Here is a 7,500-nt window from a genome sequence, read left to right on the forward strand (position 1 = left end):
TAAATTGTCCGTAGGTGTGGGTGTGGATGGTGGTTTTTCTCTGTGTGCCCTGCGATTGGCTGACAACCGATTTTCACATTTAATGGATACAGTTCTTGTACTGGGTGTGCATCAGACATGAAAATTGAGAAGAAAATGCATAATCACATAAATGGGGAGATTCATATGCAGTGTTTCTCGTGTTGAGTGGCCATCAACTGAACACACAAAACATTTAATAACCCATGTTTGCCTGCTGAACTCTGCTAAACAAAAACTAAAATGTCTGTTTTTATGGAGTCGGTGTCGTATTAGCCAATAACATCATTCTGTCATCTTTGCTTTTGCTCAGGGCGACAGCGAGTCCAACAGCTGGGACATAATGAAGCTTTCAGGCACTTGTTCTCCCCTTGTGTAGTGCCAGCCTCTGCCGGCTTCTGCCACATGTTCCATCATTTCACTCCAAAGTCCCTGCTGCCAAAAAAAAAAGGGATGTTTGCCAGCACACTGGATACCTGCGAGTTCCACACCGGATTAGTGCCTCTGGGGGGATCGTTGGGTTAATTGCTTGTTTCCTGTTTATTGGCAGGATTCTGTTATGTCATGGTGTGGAAAATCATGTTTGCTCAAACATTTGAATTGATTTGGAAGGTAAGAATATGTTTGAAAGGAACTATACAGTTAAATATGCCAGGACCGCAAAGGGCTGGATAACTCATCTGTTTTGATCCAGGGAAAGTTAGAGTGCATAACACTATTAGACCGGGAAAGATGAACAAATGAATCGCAGAAGATGAGTTGGAAAAACCGAAAGGTGTCAGGAAAATGAAGTTCTGATTCCTGAGATGGACTTGCACTCCAAAAGCCTCTTTTACATAACTTATCCTGCAAAATAGATACAGTGCTGCGAAAAGTGAATACTTGTACTGCCCATGAAATATTTGTGGATGGACTTTTCACCATTCCATATGAGTACCGTTTATACGGAATATCGGCCTGGAAAAAAGGGAGTGAAAGCAGAGTGACAGTTGGACATCTTGTTTTGTTGATAAAAGAGGTGGGATGAGATTATGCAGAGCATAAGAATCTAGAATACTGTACATTGCTGCAACTCCACATAGACAGCTTGAAAATACAAAATGCGGTTGTCTCTGAGGCCAAAGAGTTTTTGGATGGATGGAAATGGGATTGGAACATTGGAGCAGTGTGTATGACATTATCTGTTCTCTGATATTACATTATCACTTTGTTGCTCTACGACAAAGCAAGATGTCAGTGGTTGGGAGGGGGCCGAGTTGCATGAGGCTGACAAAAACTGCCTCTTCATGTGTGTAGAGTTCCAGACTACCTCCGCATTTCGTGAAATCTAGAATATATGGAAATATACCCTATTTGAAATACTCTCTCGGCATGTTTTGCCTTGATGACACTTCATGTTAAAATATCTTTAAAATAATACAAACACAGAATATAATGAGAGCAAACAAGAACAAAGGATGACACAAAAATATTGTACAATCCTTAAATTCGTTAAACAAATCCCATTTGCCTTCCCAGACTAACAAATGCCAAAAAGAAAGATTAGAGCAGGGTTTCAATAAAAATAAGGCTCTGCTAAAATTGACTACTTAGTGATTTATTCATTTTCTATTACATTTACACAAACTAAATAAGTGTGCTACTAGCGAGTGGTTGTTAGCGGAATTACATCCAGTATAACCAAGCGTTAGACCAAAATGGTGATTAACTGGAGCTGGAACCCGCGATGGGACGTAGGGGTGAGGTGGTACATTTAAAGAGTTCAAATAATGTGTTTGAACATGTTCACTTCCTGTCGGCCTTTTGGAAATGAGCTCCTAGCTGCTTCACTTAAAAAAAAGTCTTCGTCTGTCTGCCGATCAGATAACAGCGAGAATAAAGCGTTTTAGAAATATGTGGGAGGAGGTTCTGAAAATCGGCTCCATTGTAATCGCAGAAAAGTCTTAATGGGAAAGCTCCCATTCGAGGCATGGCAAGACTGAACTGGTTCTGGAACCGGTAGACTGGGGAAATGGCTCTTGAGACTGCGTTTCACCCCTGATTGTGCTTGTAGCTGGTCTAAGGTCTACAAGAGTCTATTTTCTGTCGCCAAATTGTCAGCTGCGCAGGGCGCGTGGAAAAGAAAACGCCTTTGGCACACCCGGCATAGCATAGGGTGGTCTGCAAAATTCCCAAAAACGGAAAATTTGACTTGTCCTGGCACGAAAAAGAACATGCGCCATTTTTTGCACCGAGTACACGTGTGCCTGTCAACCAAAACAGAGCCCGATTTCGCTTCAAGTGTCCATTCAACTCGGCCATACTGCACATTTTACACCTTACTTTAATTCTTAAAATAAAATGTTTAAAAAAAAAAACTAGGATAGTTGATGATTTAGTTAGGATTCACTGTGTGTTGCTGCTCATTAATTAAATCGTTTCATTTATGCTTCACTCATACCCCATTTACACGGTAGATGTGGAACATTGTCAAAAAGTGCTTTATTTTGAAGTAAATGAGGACAACTCTGAAGCCTATCTCGTCACTGATCCGTGCACATTTAGACATTAAACATCTGGAAATTGGCTTCTATGGCAACATGGCTTTGCCATCATCCTCCCATCATTAGGTTTCTCAACTGCCCCGGGGTTCATAATGTCGTTATCTTACGTTAGAAGCGCACTATAGTCACGTTACGTGACGGCTCGCGACTACTTTATTGAAGCAGCCTGCCATGCGGCGTGCTTGTCCTATTCCATGGACACCACAGGGAAAATAGGCCTGATGAGAGCACAGGCTTGATGACAGGCGGTTCAACATTTCTTGCGTCAAACATCATTGAATTTGGGGATTAGGCAAATAAAAAGCATCACCGCAGTAAGCAGGAGAAGCTCTGTTGCAATGCTATGCGCTCAAATTGGGCTGTTTGGGAGCTAGCACTATGCCAGGTTGCCTGCGTGCGCATCAGTCCCGGTACTTGTTCACGCGCTATTTTAGATGCAGACTCAGTTCATTGTATTTTTCCCGCTTACATTTTTCGATACAGACTTTCAAAAAATGCGCCATCCGAGCACCAGTTTTAATCGAATGTGCAGTCAAAATGATTAGCCACAATGTCTTAAATAATGTCGTTGTAATTACAAACAGATGGGAGGCTTTATTTGCACTTAAGGCGGCTATGTGCATGGGAAATGCAGTGTGAAGAAGAATAATTAAGAAGTTAGAGTCTTGTTTTTTCCAAGTTGCCGTTAAATAATTAACACGGTGATGTAAATTTGTTTTAAATTAACTATACGGCTATATTAATACTTTGATTGCAGCCTTTAGGCCTTTGGGGTGACAAGAAATAGTTCATTATTGAGAGTTCGGTTGGAGGCTTTCTGGAGGAAAACTACGATGGTGCAATCGCATCATGCCTCGGTGCTTTGTTACCTAAGGGCCCATTGGGGAGACGGTAAGTCGAGGAGCAGCCGTTATAGCCTGCACCCCCAACTGGAGTGTTTGGGGGGGATTACGAGCTCCTACTTTAAGTGAATGAGGGTCCAAGTAGTGCTTTTACACTGCCTTCAACTCACCACTCCGAGTGTAAGGGTTTTTTTTCATTTCATGTGCATTCAATGTATGCTGTGACATTCCTTTTCAAGTTTGCAGCGCATGCCAGTTGTGATCCCATAACATCCATCCATCCCTTTTCCAATCCGCTTTATCCTCACGAAGGTCGCAGGTGTGCTGGAGCCTATCCCAGCTGTCTTCGGGCAGTAGGCGGCGTACACCCTGAACTGGTTGCCAGCCAATCGCAGGGCACACAGAGACAAACAACCATTCACGCTCACGATCACACCTAGGGATAATTTAGAGTGTTCCATTAACCTGCCATGCATGTTTTTGGAATGTGGGAGGAAACTGGAGTACCCGGAGAAAACCCACGCAGGTACAGGGAGAACATGCAAACTCCACACAGGAAGTTCCGGGGCCATAATCGAACCCTGTACCTCTGCACGGTGAAGCTGACGTGCTAACCAGTCAGCTACCATGCCGCCACCCCATTATCTGTGGTGCACAATATATTTAATCGCACAAGAAAATCGTTGAGTTCAATATGTTTGTGTCCAAGTCTCTGCCATCTAAGATCTTTGCTGCAGTGCTCCTTTTGTACAGAAGAGGTCGCGAGAGGCTACACTTGCACGATTTGATGTCATTCTGAGGTCCAGCTTGAATATTAATTCACGGCTGAGCGACAGAAACACATATCCTGAATGATGTGATTACATTTTTTTTGTGAGAAAGTAACACACACTTATTAGATAATTAGCGATACATTTCTGAGCCGAGTTTCAGCATGTTGAAAAGTATAACATTTTCAACAGTCACACTGGGTTGGATTCAAATGAAGTGTATTTCAAAAAAAATGAAAACGTGTATTTTAAATTTTCACACACAATACTGTTTTGTGAATAAAATACAACAAGGCTAACTTGAAATATTTGCATTTAACGACCTCAGACTGGTTTTAATGCAGTCAAATACATGAAAACCGTATAAAAAGAATTTAAAATCAACCCAATATTGTGATGTTCAACCACTTGGGAAAGAAGTCAAAATAAAAGCAAGCTGAAATATGTCAAATGAAACTGATCAGGAGCAGTTACCCACGGTGGATAGAAAATGTCTGAACACCCCTGTTCAAATTCCAGGATCTGCCACCATTTGAAGTGCCTCTAAATAAAGCCAAATTCTGTCCAGCCGTTCTTGTGGGCTTGACACCATCAAAGCAATGTCATTGTTCATTGTCATTCAGGAGATGAATACAAAATCATTTCCAATGCAAGGAACACAGATGTCAAATACGACACAACAAGTGACATGACCGAGAATAGAATGTCTGGCCAAACTTGATTAAAAAAACTATAAGAAAGCCATGAAGCCAACAGCAACACTGAAGGAGCTCCAGCAATTTCTGGCAGGTACTCAACTGTCTCAGGTAGCAATAACCTCCCGTTTTCATCATGTGTCCTTAATTTCTAAAGAAAAGAAAAGCACACTTGAAATCTCCCATTTAGAATAACGTGTTATGGTCCAACCAATCAAAGAAACAAAGGTTATACTTTTGAATTAGAAAGTAACACAAGATGGGTTGGACCAACATTTTGCGCATCGTCTCTGTACTGGGACGACAATAGCTCAGCAAAGTGAGCAGATGGTTTGTAATGTATCGTAATATAAGTGGATTTGCCTCACACAGTGGCTTGTGAGTTATTCATTTGGTGAAGGATGCTTCGGCAATCCAAGCTAAACGTGCTTTGATCATCATTCCATCTGAAACCGCACTTAGCCCGATAACAATAAGAGTGTGCATTTAGTACCTAATAGTGTCATTACAATAAATTACTATAAAAGCTATATCCTTGTGAAATTGGAACCCGATATTTGCGCTCTCGCAATTACAGCCTCCTTCAGGAGGGGACGTATTTATGCACAGCAGTTAGCGATGCATTGATTTAATATGCTTCTAATCAGGACATACAGCTAGAGGGCCCAAAATGTTAATTTTACATGCTGCTTACAAAGTAGCCTTTGATTTTCTGTCAGCGCAGTAATTACAGTGTTTTGCCACTAGATAGAGAGAGCGCTTTGTCTCCTCTAATTATGAGATAATCATTGCTGCAGTGCCAACATGTCGTCCTCACCTTTATTCTCAATGATGTTTGCATTTTTATTTTTTGCCCTACTAGCTATTGCCTTTGCTTCCCTTTCACAGTGTGACATTGTTAACACTGCAGATGCATGTGTGTGTGTGTGTGTGTGTGTGTGTGCGCGTGCGAGAGGATGTTTCTCCGTGTTTGTTTGGAGCGCAGGAGCCGTGTGCATGGCTGCAATTGTTGGGGTATGGGTGTTGTTAATTACTGGAATAAATGGTTGAATTGCAGCCAGGCCCTACTGTGATTGTGGAGTGGTGTGTAGAGGCAGAAAGCGACAGAGGGCTGGAGAATTGTTTTTACCATCTGGGGATGGAGGGATAAAGAAGGGGAAGCAAAAAAGGAAGCGGGGGGGGGGGGGGACAGTGGCATACACAGGGGCTCAATAGGTGGCCACAGCCTTAGGGTGCGTGGGCCCATATGGAAGGCAACACTTTGCCTCGCGCTTTATTGCACACCTTGCTGTTTTAATCATTGGCAAGCCTGTTCACAGAGCCTAGAGCAGCGGTGGCGGTTGTTTGTCTGACTTCCACTTTCACTGCTCCATCACACTTCTTTTCGAAGCACTGCGAGCCGCGGTACTTTCGCAATGCTTGTGCCTTGACAACGTTTGCATATGTGTGAGTGAAATGGTTTGGGACATTATATCATTTTGGCCTCTCATTGCCTCTCTGTCACTACGACACAGCAAAGTAGAGAGAACTTTTTCATTCACAATTTTGCGTGTTCAAGGACATTGAATTAGAAGAATCAACAAATTATGTGATTGGAACCAAAAGCAACAATTTATGTTACTGCTCAGATGCTCGCCATTCGCTCAAAGGCCAAAATATCTGCAATGAGATCCAATAGAAGAGCTGTATCAAAGAAATCAGCTTGAACAAGAGGTTTATTTTTTGTGGTTGTAGTTTGCGGTGGTGTATAATCACACTTACCATCCTGAAACATAATCTGCTTTGTTTACATATTTCAGCCACGTGAGAGCACGGACGAGTCTAATAACCTGGATTGCCATTTGGCTCTCACGGTTGAAGGCAGAGAGCAGCCATCTTGCATTGCCTCTACTGCTGACAACTTCTGTGATTCTTTTGCTGAAAACACTGTTACCTGTGCTTTTTTTTTACATTTTTTATACCCGGATCCTTGTATGGCGTATTGTGAGCCTCGCAGAGAGCAAACTTCACTAGCTGCATTGACCGTAAAGCTCTTCCCAGACTTATTGGTGCTAGCGAATGCCACACACTGCAGTATTTTCGCTGTCAAGACAGAAAATATCGTGAAAACGCCATGGAGAAATCAATAATTTCAAGTTAGCTGAGCTTAAACAGTGGCAATACAAGATGGCCACCGGTGGCTTCACTTCTTGCAAGAGCGAGTAAGGCAGCATTATCAGACCAGGCTATTATAAATCGGCGCACATGAGAGGTGCTACATGTTAGAAATAGCTCTAGGTATCCTCGGTAAACTGTAAGACTGCATTTTCCTTTACTCTGAGGTCTCTGGTGAGTGTCTAGTATATTATCAATTGTTGCTCGGCACTTCACTGCAAAATAAGATTCATGTTATCACTGTAAAGCAGTTCTCTTTCATCTGTGACATCCATACATCGATTTTTTTTTTGTACTGGCTGGAGTCTATTCCAGCTGTCACCGGGTGGAAGGCGGACGACGCACTGGCCCACAGTTAACAACATTGAATTGCTCTCTAAAGTCAGCTATGTGGACGACGACACAACCAATCATACAAAAGACGCACATGAATTTGCAGAGCAATAATGCATAGGGCAATGTCTCTCCGCCAGTCTGA

Source organism: Hippocampus guttulatus, chromosome 3 (assembly GCF_054856545.1).
Source record: "Hippocampus guttulatus isolate MCC_2025c chromosome 3, RoL_Hgut_1.0, whole genome shotgun sequence".
Classification (NCBI taxonomy): domain Eukaryota; kingdom Metazoa; phylum Chordata; class Actinopteri; order Syngnathiformes; family Syngnathidae; genus Hippocampus; species Hippocampus guttulatus.